The sequence below is a fragment of the Theobroma cacao genome, chromosome 4 (assembly GCF_053813885.1).
Source record: "Theobroma cacao isolate CCN51 chromosome 4, ASM5381388v1, whole genome shotgun sequence".
Taxonomy (NCBI): domain Eukaryota; kingdom Viridiplantae; phylum Streptophyta; class Magnoliopsida; order Malvales; family Malvaceae; genus Theobroma; species Theobroma cacao.
The window spans coordinates 4663617-4681884 of NC_142642.1; the positions used below are offsets into that span (position 1 = coordinate 4663617).

Below are 18268 nucleotides of genomic sequence, written 5' to 3' on the forward strand. Positions count from 1 at the left end.
TCCCATTATTAAAGTGATTATAAGTTGGACTTATGAAAGGTGACTTAAGAATAGTTGATGGAATGTTGAGCAAGATTATATAATAGGCTTGCTTGGGCTTGGTGGGCTATGCCCGTTGGGCCCATGCGCTTGTCATGGCCTAAAAATTGGGTCATTACAAGTAGCCTATTGCTGAAGGCTTGAACTTGCAACCACTTAGGGAGGCCATGGTGTGGACATCGTTAGAGCAAGTCCTTGTACCCTCTCTCATGCTTCGTATAAAGACTCAGAATCCAACTGCATGAAAGAAGTGATGTCATTCCTCATCTTTGCAGTCTTCGCGAGAGTAAAGAACTTGGCTAGAAACCTTTGTGCAAGGTCATCACAAGTAGTGATAGAGCTGGTGGGAAGAAAGCTCAACCAAACTTTTACCTTTTCCCGTAATGAGAAAGGAAACAACCTTAGTTGTATAGCATCATCGGTGAACCCATTATGCTTGAATGTGTCGCAAATCTCCAAAAAGTTAGCAATATGAGCATTAAGGTCATCGTTGGGCAGGCCTCCAAATTAAACTAATGTTTGTATCTTTTGGATAATAGTCGGCTGAATCTCGAAGTTGCTAACTTGAATTGCCGACCTCCGAATACTTGAATAAAGACCTTATACCAATAGACTGCATAATCTCTCAAGGGTTTATTATCTGCTACTACATGCTCCTACATATTTTGTTTCTTTTGATTTTCAACCATGTTTTCAACTTGCTCACCTTCTTGGGGATTTTGTCTTAGTAATCTTTGAAAAGTTTCCCCTATTTCTGGATCATGCAAAACCCATTCCAAACTTCACACTTTTCTCATATAATGATGGTTTTATGTATCTAAAAACAAAGAAAAATAAAGCTTGAATTAAGACTAGCGTGCTTGGTATTAATATCAGCAAAGGAATAGAAAACAACTCCTTGCTAACAGTGCCAAAAACTTGTTGCTAGTTCTACATACACGCAAGTGTACGTGTCACACAAGTAGTATAATAGTAAGTAAGTATCATTTCCATAGGGAATTGTATCCAAACTCTTGTTAATTACTAAATTTATCACCTTAATCATGTCCAAGTAAATCTAATTTTAAAAATTAATTAAAACTGAAATTAAAGGAACAAGCTAAACTAATGAATTAATGCTAAGGAATTTCTAGAAGTTCACTAAAATGGTGCCTAGGACAGTGGAAGTACTTTACTTTTCAATTGGATTTAATTTCATTCCTTATACTTATATCAATAGGTTGGTTACTAGCCTAGAATTCTAATGTATCTATAATTCTTTGTCAAGATATTACAAACATATTTATCTTAACTAATTTTCCATATATCTATGTAGATTAATTAAGGTAAGTTCACTAAGCTTATACCCTAATCTTGGCTGCATATGGTATTTAGGTATATTTCTATCCTAAATACTAATCAAATCACCTATGCTCTAAGTGAAGTGAACACATACTATTCAAATCCTAGGTCTATTCTAAATTCCTTTTGTCAAGTTGCATTTAGAGATCGAACTCAATCTAATTGTTGATCAAGCAATTAAAAGTAATAAGCATTTATTTGAAATAAAGAACACCATACCAATTAATATTGAGTAAAAAGAAATTAAAGTATCCAAACTACAAGTAGAGATTAACCACAATCCTAGGAATAGAAATTTAGTTCAACATATTTAATACAAAACCCAATATTTTCAGAAAAATGTTTATTTCTACAATAAAAAGAGAAAGAAGAAGATGGAACTAGTGTGAGAAAAGTAAGCTGACGTGGATGATACAGCTTCCAAGATAATCCTTCACTTTTCTTCTCCCTTTTCCTCTTTTGTGTAGACCAAATCCCTCACTTTTTCTCTCTCCCATGAAAAGTTACCCCAAATCTTCCCCCCTTTCTTTTCCTTAAAAAAAAAAACTCTCTTTCATAACCTTTAAAAGTGACCCTCTGATATGGAAAATCGAAGGCTCCACATTGCTTAACTTGGCGTTACAACACTAGAGGTTTAGCATTGCAGCACTAAGTTCACTACCAAATGCAGTGTTTGCAGTGCTGGATAGTGCTGAAGTGTTGTGCTTGTTGTTTCCATGCTTTTTTCCTTCAAGCTACCTAGTGCAAAGCTGCTGCGATTAGGCTACTTCTAATGCAATTTTAACCATGCTCAAATCAGAATTGTGAAAGGTGATAAACATGAAAGTTATATCCCTTCCTCTTAGCTTTCCAATGGTCTAAGAATCACATTGATTGGACTTTTGTAGCTTGAGTTATGTCTGAAATATCACTAAATGTTTGGTGAAGTCTACACTGGCCAACTTATGCAATTCCTTGCCACTTGACCCTTTTGAGGACCTTGAAAGGATAGGAACTAAATCAGCCATAGCTAAAAATAGGCTTTTTTACTATACAAAAGAACTAAAATAACTTGAAATAAACTAGCTCAATCATGAGTTAACTAATTAAAGAAAAACAAAAAAAACTACTTACAACTTTGCCTAAACTCAAAGACTTAGCCATTTTATCACTCAAAATATGGCAAGATAATTCCATATAATAAAGTTATCAACAATCCTAGAAAAGAAAATTAGTTCATAAAATCTAAATAAAACAACATCCAAAAAAATTAGCCATTAATCCAAGTCAAAGAAAGTAAGAGAAACATAAAAGTAAAGAAAAAAAACTAATGATTGAAGCTTTTGATCTTGATTCTCTATCAAATTCTCTTACTTTCTTACTTTCCTTTTAGCTCCTTTTCTTTAGAATAGTTGCTCGTTGTCTTCCTCAAGAAACCTCTAAAAATGCCTCTTAAATAGCCTCTAAAAGTCTTAACTTCCAATATCTCGTAAGATTTTTATTTTTGGAAAACTCCTTGAGTGTTGTAGCTCTCAATAGTGAAAGCCACAACTCTCCCCTCATTGGAATGTTACTCATGATATATTCCTCTTTAGCGTCGTGGCTCTCAACACCCAGAGCCATTACTCTCACTTCTCTGTTTTGACTTTACTCGCCTGGTGTAATGTTTCCACTTTGACAAGGATTTCAACCATCTTTCGATCATAATTGGGTGAAATGGTAAACATTAAAGTTGAAGCCTTTCCTCTCAGCTCTCCAAGGGTCCAAGAATCGGATCAATTGGACTCATGTAGCCAAGTACCACAAAATATTACAGCATATGCAAATGAAGCCATCACCATACTTGCACAGATTTTCATCAAATGAGCCTTTTTCATCAAATTTCCTACAAAAGTAATAAGAGAAATTAGCAATAACTATTCTTAAAGTAATTTCAAACAAAATAACATAAAATTAAACTAAAATAACTTAAATCAAAATAATCAACATGTAATCTAACTCAACTATGAAAAACACCTAAATTAATCAAATTTAAACCTAAAATCTAAAAAACTTAGCTATTTAAGCCTCAAAAATGTGTCAAAATAACTCTGTATAATAGAGTTATCATCTTGCACCATGAAGTGGAATTTTTCCCTATTCAACACTAAGTTTGTTTCTTTACATTTCTTAAGGACTCTAGTAAGATTAAAAAGACAATAATCAAAAGTATCACCAAAACCTAAAAAATCATCCATAAATTCCTCAAGACATTGTTTCACCATGTCAGAAAAAATGGTCATCATGCATCTCTAAAATGTAGTAAGGGCATTACAAAGTCTGAATGGCATCTTCCAAAAAGCAAAAGTTTCATATGGGCATGTGTAAGTGGTCTTTTCTTGATCTTCAGAGGCTTTGGCAATTTGATTATATCTAGAATATCCATCCAATGAGTAATAAAATTCCTTACCAACTAATCTATCAAGCATTTAATCAATGAATAGTAAAAGAAAGTGATTTTTCCTAGTGGCCTTATTAAGCTTTCAATAATCCATGCAAACCCCCAACCAATCATTGTTTTAGTAGGAATAAGCTCATTGTTGGTATTAGCAACTATAGTCATCCCTCCTTTCTTTGGCACACATTCGACTAGACTCACCCATGAACTACCTAAAATAGGATACAATATACCTGCATCCAACCACTTAATGATCTCTGTCTTGACCACTTCTTTCATGATAAGATTAAGTCTACATTGATGCTCAATGGTGGCTTTATGGTTGTCCATAAGAAGGATCTTGTGCATGCATAAAGATGGACTAATTCCTTTTATGTTTGCAATGGTCCATCTTAGTGCCTCCTTATACTCCCTGAGCACTCATAAGAGCTTATCTTCCTACACATTAGTAAGAGAAGAAAAAATAAGAACAAAAAGAATAGATGAGTCACCAAGAAAAGCATGCCTCAAATGCATTGGTAATTGCTTGAGTTCCAAGATAGAAGGTTCTTCAATAAAAGGCTTGGTTGGGAAAAAGACTGGAATGTCTAGAGACTCAAATTAAAAGTTAGTTATAAATGGTGGTGGAACATCTAACAAATTCAAGCATTCAATAAATTCATCATCATCATTTTTAAAAGTCGCAATTAAAAATGCTTCAAGTGGATCAGTTAGATAATTTTCTTTATACACTTCATTTGTGACACTACTTACCACAATCAGTACAAAGCATTCCTCAAATTCAAAAGGAAACATCAAAGCTCTAAAAATATTAAATATTACAGCTTGGTCTTAAACCCTCAATGTAATTTCACGTTTCTCAACATCAATGAGAACTCTAGCAGTACATAAAAATGGTCTCCCAAGAATAATTGGAATATCTCTATCTTCCTCCATGTCAAGTACAATAAAGTCTACTAGAAAGATAAACTTATCAACTTTGTTAAGCATATCTTCAACAATACCTCTTAGATAGGTAAAAGATCGATCAACAAGTTCTAGGGTCACAATAATAGGCCTGATTTCCCTCAAACCAAGTTTTTGATAAATAGAAAAACACATAAGATTGATACTTGCTCCTAAATCACTTACAACTTCTATAAAGAATAAGAGTGCCAATAGTGCATGGAATGGTGAAACTACTCAAATCCTTGAGCTTTGTTGGAAACTTATTCTGGATAATAGCACTACATTCCTCAATAAGTGCAACTGTCCTAAACTCATCCAATTTTTTCTTCTTAGTTAGAATGTCTTTCAGAAAATTAACATAGGTTGGCATTTGTTCCAAAGCGTTAACAGAAGGACTATTAATATAGAGCTTCTTAAATACCTCTAGAAACTTTTAGAATTGTTTATCAAGCTTTTGTTTCTAAAAACGTAGAGGAAAAAGTGGTGGTGGTGGTGGTGGGTTAAACTTAGCCTCTTTTTCTTGAGCTTGTACATCAGAATTTTCAACCACTATTTCTTTTTCAACAGGTTTACCTAGAGAATCTACTTGCTTGCTATTCCCATCTATCTTTTTTCCATTTCTAAGGGTGATTGCCTTACAATGCTCGTCACCTTCTCTTCTAGGATTGGCTTTAGTGTCATTTGGTAAGGATCCTTGAGGCTTATTGTTAATGGTATTGGCAAGTTGACCTATTTGTGTCTAAAGATTCCTTAGTGATGCTACTTGACTATGAATGAGAGAATCAATTTGTTCCATGTAGTACATGAATAACTCTTCCATAGATGGCTTTTTCTCAAGCATATGAGCTCTATCTTGAGGTTGAAATCTAAGAGCAAAATTTAACTTTATTGCTGATAAAGATCCCTGCTTGTTACTTCATGAAAAGTTAGGGTGATTCCTCCAACTAGAATTATAATTGTTGGAATATGGATTGTTTTGATGCTTATTGAAGTTTCCAACAAACTGCACTAATTCAAAATTAACTAGGCAATGATCACTAGAATGTCTTTCTCCACACAGCTCGCAAGTCATGCATGGTCTCTAAATAGCCTAAACTCCCAAAGTATTGAATTTCTTAGTTAAAGTAGCTACTTGTGCAGTCAAGGCATTAATTACATCCAACTCATGAATAATAGCAACTCTCTTAGACACCACTTGATAACATTATAATAATTTGGCATAGTTCAATAGTAATGCATAGAAATTAATATATTTTATTTAATTATTTTAAATTAGTTATTTTAGATGAGTCAATCTAATCATGGTTAATTTTATACTTAATTTGGTGTTAATATGGTTAAGATAGGTTGTTATTGATTTATTTGTGCTTTTGTAGGTGTTTGAAAGAAGAATTTAGTAAAAGAAGTAGAGAAATTTCGAGGTGCAGACTTCCAATGCATATATTTTGGTATTTTGGCTATAACTTTCTCTACAGAGCTTCAAATGAAGCAAATATTTCACCATTGAAAAGAGAAGAGATAAAGCTACAACTTTCATGTTGATCACTTCACCCAGTTCGGCCTGGAAAGTAGTCAAAAATCTTGTCGAAGTTGACATACTGTAGCAGTCCTAAGGCAATTACGATTTCTATTAATTAATTGGGCAAGGCTGCGACTTACATAGTTTGGTGAGGAAATCCTAACTAAAATTGACTTCCTTCTTCACCCAACTTGGCCTAACTTCAAAGCTTATAAAAACAACCTTTCAGAGGACTTGAAGGGGAAGGAAGAAACACTTGATTAACAGTTGAGAGTCAAGCCATAGAGTCATTGAAGCTAAGAAGAATTTGCAGAATTCAAGGAGATTTGGAGATCAAGAATACAATTCTTGAGTTTTTATATATTTTCTTTTATTCTCTTATTTTCTTGGTTTTGCTTTTAATGTTTAAACTTGATGGGGAACTAAATTTTTAATCTAAGATTATGATTGAACTCAATATATAGTCTGAATTATTTATCTCTCTTTTATTTATATTTGATAGATTTAAGTTGTTTATTTTATTCTGTTCTTAATGCTTTTAATTGCCTAATCACCAATTAGATTGAATTGGAAACCTAGGTTAAACCTTGATGAAGGAGATTTAGGTAGACCTTGAATAAAATAGCGTATGATTGAATACACTTAGTTGATTAGGTGGTTTGATTTGCATATAGGGTAGACATACACTTATAAGCCATACGTAGCCAAAATTAGAGCACAAACTTAATGAATCTTTATTCAATATAATTTGCATAGACATATAGTAAATTAATTGAGAGAGGTATTTTTATTAAAAACTCTACAAAGACTTGTAAATAATTTAGGACTCTAGGTTAGCAACTTAATCTATTAAACTGAGTTAAGAGGGAGAGATAATAATCAGATGAAGTATTGAGGGATATCATAATCTTAGGTCTGATAGTCATTCACATTTAATAAAGTAAATTTGCTAATAGATTTTAGATTAAGTTTTAGGTTTTGTTATTAGTTTATTAATTTAAATTGTTCTTTTTAATTTTAACTGTTTAGATAAAATTAAGGTGTGTTAATTTTAGTAGTTAACAGTAAAGATTAATTCAATTCTCTGTGGGATCAACACTCTACTCATCTATATATTATCTTTGTGATACGTACGACATTTTCTCTCGTATGGCCATTAATAATCTTTGGGATATCATAACCGCTCTCTCGTATGGCCATTAATAATTATTAGAAGCCATTTTCTCCAACAAATCATATGCCTATCAATAGATTTTCCTATCAATGCTCCACTTGCTACTGCATCAATAGTGTTTCTAATTAGACCTAACAAATCATTATAAAAGGTTGTACTTGTAGCCATTTAGGTAACCCATAATGAGGACACCTTCTAAGCAAATCCTTGTATCTTTCCCCACTCTCATACAATGATTCTTATTCAAACTGCATAAATGATGTGATACAGTTTCGCATCTTTGCTATCTTAGCTGGCAGAAAGAATTTAGCTAAAAACTTCTAAGCTAAATCATTCCAAGTACTAATGGAACTAAGAGAAAGTGAATTTAACCAATTCTTTGCCTTTTCATTCAATGAAAAAGGAAAGAGTCTCAATCTAATAGCATCACCAGTGAATCTCCAAAAAATTCATAATATGAGCATTTGGATTAACATTGGGTAGTCCTCCAAATTGTACTAAAGTCAGAATCATCTAAATAATTATTGGTTTGATCCCAAAGCTATTAGCTTCTATGATAGGTCTTCGGATGCTAGAGTGAAGACATTTGACAAGATGAACAACATATTCCCTCAAAGACTCGTTCTCTTTTCGTCGTTTTTTAGCCATTGTTTCAATGTGAGTTAAAGTTTGTGAATTTTCTCTCTTACATCTTTGAAAAGTCTTTTTGATTTCTGAATCAAAAGGAACAATCTCTAGACTTCTCACTCTTCACATACAATAACCGAAAGTACATAAAAATAAAGAAAAACAAAGTTTGATTTAAAACTAAGATTGTTTGGTATTAATATTAACAAAGAGTAGATTAACAAAGAGTAGGAAAACAATTCCCAAGCAACGATACCAAAAATTGTCAGATTTACCATGCAAGTGTATGTATCGTTAACAAGTAATATAATGGCAAATAGAGTGTTAAATCCCATCGAGAATCGTACCAACTTTTTCTAAGTGCTAAAATTATCACAACATAATCTTATTCAAATAACCAAAATAAAGTGATTAACTAAAAGCAAAACTAAAACTAAACAATAGCTAAACTGAATCTAAAAGCTGACAGCAAATCTTAACAAGAAAAATTAATCAATAAACAAGGCTAAGATGACAATATACCTCAACACTTCATCTGAATTGTGTCTCTCTCTTTTGACTTACTAAATGGATTAAGTTACTAACCTAAAGTTCTCTAATTATTTGTAAGTCTCTTCTGATGCTCTTATAAAAATATTTATCTTAACCAATTCTCTATATTTCTATGAGAATTGAATTAAAAACAAAATCATTAAGCTCAAGCTTTAATCTTGGCTACATAAGATATATAGATATAATTCTATCCTATATGTAAATCAAAGTAACCAATCAATTAAGTGAATTTGAACTTATGCTATTCCATCCATGGCCTACATTAAACTCCTTTTTCAAAGTTGCATTTAGGTTTCTAGATCAATCTAATTGGTAATCAAGCAATCAAAAACATTAAACACAATGTTGGAATAAATAACTCGTATTCCATTCATTCATAAGCAAGAGAGAAATTAAAAATTCAAACTACGTGTTGAGTACAATTGCAATCCTCGATAAAGAAATTTAGTTCGTGATGAATAATAAAAACATAATCCAAAGAAGTTTAACCATCAATACAAATCAAGAAAAGTCTAAGAAAAACAAAGTAGAAAAGAAAATTAAAGCTTGTCAAGTCTTTGATCTTCATCCTTCCAAAGTTTTTCTTCGTTTTCTTAAGTGCTTGATGGCTACTTTTTCTTCAGAAAGACCTAACTTAAACATGTCTTTCAATTACTCTAAAAGTGCATCTAAATAAGCTTTAAAATCTTACTAAAAATCAACTTCTAGAATTTATACTTGAGAAAGAAGTCATGTCGGTGCCGCAACCGTGATGCCAAACTTTCTGTATATTTTTTGCATTTCTTCTTTCTGGCACCATGGCCTCACTTCTTCTAGCGCCGCGATGCCAACTTTTCTATTTTGTGGCCATGCTTTACTTTCTTCACAGCATCGTGGTGCTTATTCTTTTACGATCACGGCACCCAACATTCTATGTTGAATCCGAACTTCAGTTTTAGCTCTGATTCAATCTTGTTTGTTGAAGCACCTTCAAAGGCAATGAAAACACATTACTATTCTTAATAAAAGAAACCTAATCAACTAAAATCAACCTACCTATGCACTTAAAATGAAACTTAAAATAAACTACTTAAAAGAGACAAATTCAAATCAAAACTCAAAGACTTAGCCAATTTTAATGCTCAAAAAGTGAAAAAATAACTCTATAACATAGAGTTATCAGATAGTTGATTCAAACTTCTTGTAATATCAAGAGGGAGGACATAGGCATCGAAAGGTCAAAATTTATAAAAATTATGGCTGAGTTTTTTCTATCTTTTCCCTATACATTACATGCTACATATCTTGTTCATTTACTTTTATATTGATTGTTCTTCAAGTTTTGTGCTTAAAGTTTTAATCTTTAACCTTATTTCAACGAAAGGTGAAAACTTCATATCATAACCAATTCACCCCCTCTTAGCTATTATATCTCCAGTTTCTTTTTCTAAGACCACCTTATTGAGAAAAGGAATGAGGCGATGATTCCATTCCAATGTTATCATGAGATAGTAAAGGATCTTCCATTACCATCTCTTAAAGAGATAAAGTAGTGAGGCAGTGATTCCATTTCTCCATTTGCACACACTCATGCCGATCAAGAGTTATACCATAAGGCCCATGGTTGACGAGGGTTATTCCATCACAAATGTTATTTGATGAATTTTAATGATGTGGTTTATTTTAATTAATGGATATGATGCGTATTCTTTGTATTGGTATGATTCATGAAATGTTGGGACAAGGTTCCATAGTCTATTATTGTCACGACTCGGAACTCCCATTAAGCCTGTGACAACTGCCGCGAAGCTTTGACAGACATTCTTCACCCCGAATGTTGATCGAAACCTCGCAAGGCTCTCGTATCAGCTTTCGCACTTTCCTGATGAGCAATAGTTATCAAATATCGTAATTCGAAGGATTACGAGTCATTTCCAAATCAAAACAATAAAATATTTTTTTTTTGGCTCACAGGGGCATTTTCGTCATTTTTCTTCGAAAATACTGAAACCTACCAAAAACATGGTGTAAAAGCTAAATATGTTCATACATATTTTAAATCAGATAACTGAAGTATAAAATTTCTTTTACAGTGACACGTGGGCCTCCAACTAACCAATAAGGTGCGAGTCTGTGAACCTACAATTTTGTCGATACAAGGCTAACTAAAGTCCTTGATGCAATCGGCTATCTACCGGCTATCCCGAGTCTGAAATGTGGGGAAAGGAGGGTGGTGAGATTATAAAATCTCAGTGAGTAAATATACACCATCTAAACTATCTAAAGGCGAGTAAATGGAGACGAATTAAAATATTCTTTTCCAATATATGTTTCATAACATGAATATTCAGTTTACTCAATTAATCAACATGGCTTATATATCTCACAAAACTTGGCTCCTGCCAAAATCATTCCCGAGGATGCCTTGGCCCAAGCATCTGACCGAGACCACCAAGGTTGTTAAATGTCTTTACATCCGAAATTCTAGCCATGCCTTGGCATTGGCTGAGTCTCACTCTCACGCGGTGGTCCACGTGAAGTGCACTTAAATCTTTACCTCTAGAGATACCCTTCACACGGCTCTCCGATCAAGGTAAGAATATAATAAAAATATCTGATTTTGTGCCCCCTCTCTTAGGCTGGTCCACAGAACCTCCACTGCAGGGATTATGGATTATTTTATCTACCACCTGATTTATAAAATCCTTTTATGCATGACATGGCAATTTATCGCAACCTAGCCTCTCAAGGCTGAATACATAGTACAAATATAATTTTGATACAAACATCGACTTTGCCATTCATGCTCACATATTGCTATAAGCCATATAATTTAAAACACAATTTATAACACAAGCAGGGAGTCTCCAATTACTCTATTTTCAAAACCAGTATTCAATTTTCTAGAAAATTTATAAAATCATTTTATAAAATCACAATTTCTCCTAAAACATAGCAATTTACCATTTAAAACCATTTTTCATAAAATCAAACAATTGTATAAAACTACTCTAGATAATTAAGACGATAATAAGTTTACTCGCAGTTCTAGGAGTCGAGGTACTCCTAATCCCAGTCTCCAAGCATAATCTCTGTACTTTTACTAGTGTAATTTACTCACCACCTATCTACAATGTACAATACATAATTCACCACATTAATGCTTGACCATTATAAAATCAATTCAAGCTCGGTGTATATGCATGATATGATATGTAACTTATCCGACTACCGCTTAAATGCGATGCTGACCTAATTTGGCCTATTACCAGATTAAATGACAATTGTGTTCGATTTGGCTCCAAATTGCTCCATTTCATTTTTAATATTTCAATTCACTAAATACAATTCTAATAATCTAAAATTCATCCTAACAACCCTCACAATTATTCTTGAAAATTTCGGCCATTGTGGTGCACTATCACTAAAAATTTTCCCATTCCATTTTCTCACCATAAATCATCATTTTATCAATTTTTCAACCAATTCACTTGATCACAAAATCAATTCATTACTTCTACACTTCACATAGGGTTCAACCATTGAAGGTTCATGGGGAAAATGGATTCTTTTCTTGTTGTTTTGTTTCTAAACATGCTTAACTAACTAAAAACACTAACATATCTTAAAATCAATTCAATCCAACATCTTTCTCTCTCCTTACCCATCTTGACCAGCCATGAATTCATCATAAAAACATGTAATTTAAGTATGGAAAATAAGGAAAAATGCTTAAGGAAAATAGATTTCAAGCTTAAGTTGAAAAATCCCACCTTTTTCACTTGTTTTTCTTGATTTTCCACACTTTTTCTCTTGAAATTCTTCACCTAGGGTTTGTTCTTCCTTTCTTTCCCTCTTTTGCTTGCTTGGCCAAATATTTGGAGAGATAATGGGCTGATTTATGCTGATTTTTAAGTTAAACAATAAAATATCCTAAGCTTGACACATGGCATGTTTCCATTAGTCCATTTTTAAAACTTTAAAAATTTTAAACCTTTTATCTTCACCACATGATTAGTCAAAGGTCAAAATGAGGATAAGGGAAGACCATGTGCTGGACAAATGTCCTAGTGGTGAAAAATTACTGTTTTGCCCCTAGGGTGGCAAAATTACCATTTTACCCCTCTGCTTCAAATTATATCGAAAATTAAAATTTTTCACTTCTAAACCTTAAATCATACTCCAATAAGTCAAATGCAGATAAAAAATCTTTTTTAAAATTCTCATTTTGTCCCTAGGTGGCCAATGACCATTTTGCCCCTAGATAGTGAAAATTTCGGTTTGACTCCAAATTGATCCTCGAACTCTGAATTACCATTTTGAGTTATCCCTGGACTGTGAAACTCTTAATTTCACCTTAAAATTCCTATTTGAACTAATTCGAGGCTTAATCGACTTAATGATACCATTAGGGGCAATATCGTCTTTTAACGATTTCTCAAACTTCCTAAATATGCAACCATTCTATTGAGCATGTAAATGACATCGTAATTATTTTATAGAACAGGGTTTGACAATTATGAAAGTAGGAGGTAAAGTTGATGTATGAGATTTGGAATCGTATAGTTTGAATTTTTTTACTTTCAGGTACATGGTTGATGAGCCCTAAAAGATAAGTCTCGCTTCCATGATATGAGATGATTAATGCATAAGCTAGCCCTTTTTGTATGTGTTTCAAATGGTTTACTCTCAATTGGTTTTTAAAGGATAATGAGACTTCAAATTGTACGAAAATAGATTTTGATGGTTAATAAACATGATTCTCAATGGTATGAAAGTTTGGTACATATTTCAAAAGATTTACGAAACTTTTTGAAAGCATGATTATTCTCTTACAAGTTCCTTATACATGTTTGAAATATAATATGTGCATGGTTATATAAATGCTTATTTGTGCAAAAGCTTTAACCCCTTGAGTTGTCCCTTTCTCGTATCCACTCATGGAGTCTTTGTGACTCACACTTTCGTCTTCCTCATTTTTGTTGTAGATCAGTTATAGTTGTTGAGCACCCATGTCATGGAAACGTGATTCGTTCTTCCTTTGGTAGGTGACATAGTAGCCTCTTGAAGCTTAGGGAGTCGAGTCATGTTTCGCTTGATGAGTCAGTCGTTATGTTTCTATTTATGATTACTTGATGGTGTTTGATATGTTAAGCCATTGAATGGCAAGATATTTTTACGATGTTATATGAATATCATGAATGTTGGCTTGGGGGCCTATAGGAGCACTTGGGGTGCATTTTCAAAATTTAAATGTATTGTACAGAGTACAAATATTATGAATGAAAACATTCACACAGTTTATGTTGAGAAGTCCATAATTGTGTGTATCGCCTATGTATGGATGTTTATGATTGTGATGACTAATGTTTATGCATATGTGATGATGATGAATGGCAAACGAGCCAAATAAGATTGAATGATGACAGAAGGCTTACTAGGATCTAGTGCGCTATGCCCACTTAAGTTTTAGTGCCGCTCGTGATCCTTCCAAAAAATGAGATATGACCATTTTTGTACATAAATCTTCCACTAATTTAGTCTAAATCTTTATTGAACTTGTTTATTGTTTCAACCATAGTCTAGTCTCCAAAACTAGTTGTAGTTGGTGATAACTTTACCTTGATGAGCTCACTATGCTTGAAAATGCTTGAAACCTAACATTTGAGATAAAAATCACATTTTTAAGATTTGATAGAAACTTTGGAGTAAATCCATAAACTTAAATGCTAGAAAATCATTTTTTTTTACCTCCAAAAATGTTAGAAACAAGTTTAAAGGTTGGAAATCAAGTTGCTCTTCAAGAAACATGAATTTGAAGCTTAAAAGAGATATGGAAGGTTGAAAGGGTGGCCAAGAAAAGATTTGTCGGCTGAGAAATGTTGGAAACCTTCAAACCTCGAGATTGGTGACATATTTATAGTATATGGGGTAAAAAGACAAGTTTAACCCTTTATTTTTTGAAGTCTAACATTGAAATCTCGATACTTTAGGCCTAAGTCTTGAAATTTTTTGAAATAGAATGGTTTTTCTTAGGGTTTTTTGACCTAAGTCTCGAGACTTCTTGTGAAAGTCTCGAGATTTTCTTTCTAGGTAGCAAGGTCTTGAGACTTCCTATGAAGTCTCGAGACTTTATTCTTCCTATGAAACAAGTCTTGATACTTCTTGGCCAAGCCTTGATAACTTGGCTCCAGAATGCTATTTTTAAGTGAAAAATCAAGTCTTTTGGCTCCATTTGAATCCCAACTTCCCCAAAGCTCATTTGAAAACATTATGAGGGTATTCTTAAGCTAAAGTGTTCAAAATTATTCTTAAAATTTTAAAACCATAGCTTATCAAGTTAAGTTACACTTAGATCCTTTATTTTAAGGATGGAATTTCACAGGATTTGACAATGGAAATTATTTATCCATAAAGCCCATGAAGAATATGATATAGTGAAAAGACTAATTAATAAATATTGTAATGAAAATGGCCTCATTAACAATTCTTTTCTCTGCAAAAGTCAATTGTAATGTGTTGATAGACATTATTGCAATTAATGGGTAAATAAGAATTTTTTTAATTTAAGAAACTAAATAATAATATTAGATTAAAGGGTAAAATACCTTTACCCTCTTAAGTTTTGATCAAAATTACACGGAAGTCCATTAGTTTTCAAAATGGACACCCCACCCTAAAAAAAAATTCGTTGGACACGTAGGTCTAACTGTTAGTCAACCATTAGTATTTTCATCAACTTGTTGACGTAGTAAGGGTAAAAGGACAATTTTAACCTTGATTAATTTTTAAAATTACTATTATATAATTTTATTATTTTTTATTAATTAAAAACAACCCTACCAAGATGGGGAGCATTAGATCTGGTGCTCCCTTGGGAGCATTGATAATCCCCAAAGGGATCTCGATCGAGGGGGCTCCCCAAGGAGTTTGTGATCGATGCTCCCCTCCCTTGGGCGCATCGGACGGTGCTCCTGTTTCTTGGAGAGCACCAATCAGTGCTCTTCTCTTTTTTTTATTTCTTTAAAATATAATAATAATTTTTTAAATTAATAAAAAAAGATATTTTAGTCTTTTCCTAATCTTTGTTAATAGCGTTTGCATTTTTGGGACAAAGTGTCCATTTCGAAAACTAATGGACTCACTTGGAATTTTGACTACAACTTAAGGGAGTTGGGTATTTTACCCTAGATTAAATGAAATTCCAAGTAAAATACAAATCATGAGATGACATGGACTTAGCCATAGTAGTAGAGAGAGATTCTTAAGGATCCCACGCATATTCTTATTTGGGGTTTTATATATAATTCTTATTTGGTGTTTTATATATAAGTGTTGTTGGATTATGATTAGGTATAATAGATCCTAGTCTATAAGTATATCTATAAAAGTAAGGGTTGCTACTTAGTTGGCCGTCAAAATTAATTAACAATAGCTTTTTAGGAAAACAAAATCACCCTTAAAAGGAAGAATCATGAATCCCTTTGGAGACAAGTCACTTGAATTGCTTATGAAGTACTTGAATCATGATGTAAAATTTAATCGCTTCTGGAGTTGAGTTAGTTAAAGTGCTTTTAAGATACGTGTATCTTGATTTATGATTTTTTTTTTTGTGGTAGATTCTTGCCTTTTGCATTAGATAACAATTATTGTTATTGAATCAAAAATCAAAATCCGCATTTATCAGTTTCATAGTCCTGATTTGGTTCATTTTATACAAGATTTGAAAATCTAGCCACTTGAACCAAATCAACCTGTTAAAAGCGTCAATTTCTAGCATATTATAAATTCACGCGACTTGCAAAGCTATCTGATATCTTATGTTAATCACTTAAAACTTCTTCCTACGTCGATTAACAAATTAAAATCTTGGACTTCATTTTTCTTGTTAATTGTTTGATAAAACTTCATCGATTGATTTTTTTTTGTCTTCTCTAGAGTAATTCAGTCGCTTAAGGAAGTTCTTAGTTGATCGACTTTTGTCTGCTGGCTGACGTTTAGTTCATGGCGTCAATCAATTAACTCTCCAAGTTAATCATTTAATCTTGCTCACTTAGCCTTACTCCCTTGTATCTTGGATCAAACTTATTTAAGAGTATTTATATTATAGGGTGATATTACCTGAACATTTAAGCACTGACATGTATGAGAATGTTTTGTTATCATGAAAAATAATATAAAATTATGTATTTTGCAATTTGAATATAATGTTGATTTAACATTATTACAAATCAATATGGGTAAATTATAGAAAAACACTTTGTAGTTACTAAAAAGTTACACTCACTTACCTTAAGAGATGCTTCGATAAAATTTTCCATAACACGGTTAGATCAAATTCGACCAAACGGAGGAAGATGAAGTTTCAGAAAAAGAAATCTTTGAAAATTGATTAAGGAGTTTCAGCTGTTAATTTCAAAGAGAGAAGCAAAGAGGAATTGTTGAAATGGTTTCAGATACTGACGCAAGAAAGTTTTAGTCCCTCGTGGGGCGCTAGAAAGAAGAAAATGGACCTCGACGGGAATTACTTGGATAGGCTAATGAGTGAATGAGGGTGAGAGACAGGGAGGAGATTCGGATTTGGGCGAGGCATTGGGAGGGGATTGTGCAGAGAACCAAAGAGGTAACTAAAAGAGAGGCAGAGCAAGTCATGTGACCTGCACGTGGCGGTAGTTAACGGTTTTACAAGAAAATTTAGCAGAAGATTTCTCAAAGGTGGTTAAAGTGTCAACTTTTTAAACTTCAAGCAACAAATTCATTTCACTCTTGGTACATTAAATACTTTCAATATTTATCCGATCAATATTTTTTCATGGGCTTTTCTTCTTCTTTTTTCTTTTTTCTCTTTTCGACATTTATCCGATCAATATTTTCAATATAATGGTACATTAAATTGCCACATATCTGTTAATGGATGGCATTAAACTTTAACGGTGACAGAATGGTTTCCACCCAGACTGAAGAGTTACAGGTTGGATGACTCGCGGGCATTTTGACCATGTAGCTTTAAGCTGATGATTTACAGTTGATCTCAAGAACATGTTTGGGCTGGTCCACAAATGAGATACTGTCCATAAAGAAATGAAAGCGACAACTGAATGGCAGGGGACAGATACCTTGGAAATTGAGGGCAGAACGTGAAGCCATGTGTGGGAGGGGGCGACAGCTACACCTCACCGCAACACTCGCAGGTCCCCGCATAAACTTTGGACAGCCACGCGACTCCCCGCGCATCTGTTTGTTCATTGAACCGCTTAGCTTGTGCTGTTTTCCAGTCTTCGCAGAATTTCCAACATCACATGACCTTTTTTTGACGGTTTTCAGTTTGAATCAAGCGATAACTTTTTGGTAGCATCATTGTAACATTGCATCTTCTGCTTTTTGGATCTACTGTCTTCTTCAAGCACTACTTCGACAGCTAATCAATAACACATCAAATTCGTCATCTTTTCTACCATTCTTCGCCCTTTGTACGTTGCAAAGATGGCTTCTGTCGATAAATTCCCATTTGGACTTGAAACCAATTTAAAATTACCAAGCCAAAGTTTTTTAAAAGCGAAATCTAAATGGGACCAATTTAAATTCAAAACGTAATGGTAAAGTTTTTCTCATCTGGCTGACCGTCGCCAGGAGACTCCCAACAGCATAATCGGTGGCCAATTCCCTGTCAGGA

General features: G+C 33.3%; 1 non-coding gene across 1 annotated transcript; it reads left to right on the top strand.

The window, feature by feature from the left end:
* Positions 1-201: 201 nt before the first annotated feature.
* LOC148763082 (small nucleolar RNA R71) lies at positions 202-309 on the top strand. Its single transcript, XR_016026108.1, has one exon. It is a non-coding gene; the product is annotated as a small nucleolar RNA R71 (small nucleolar RNA).
* The last annotated feature ends 17959 nt before the right edge of the window (positions 310-18268 follow it).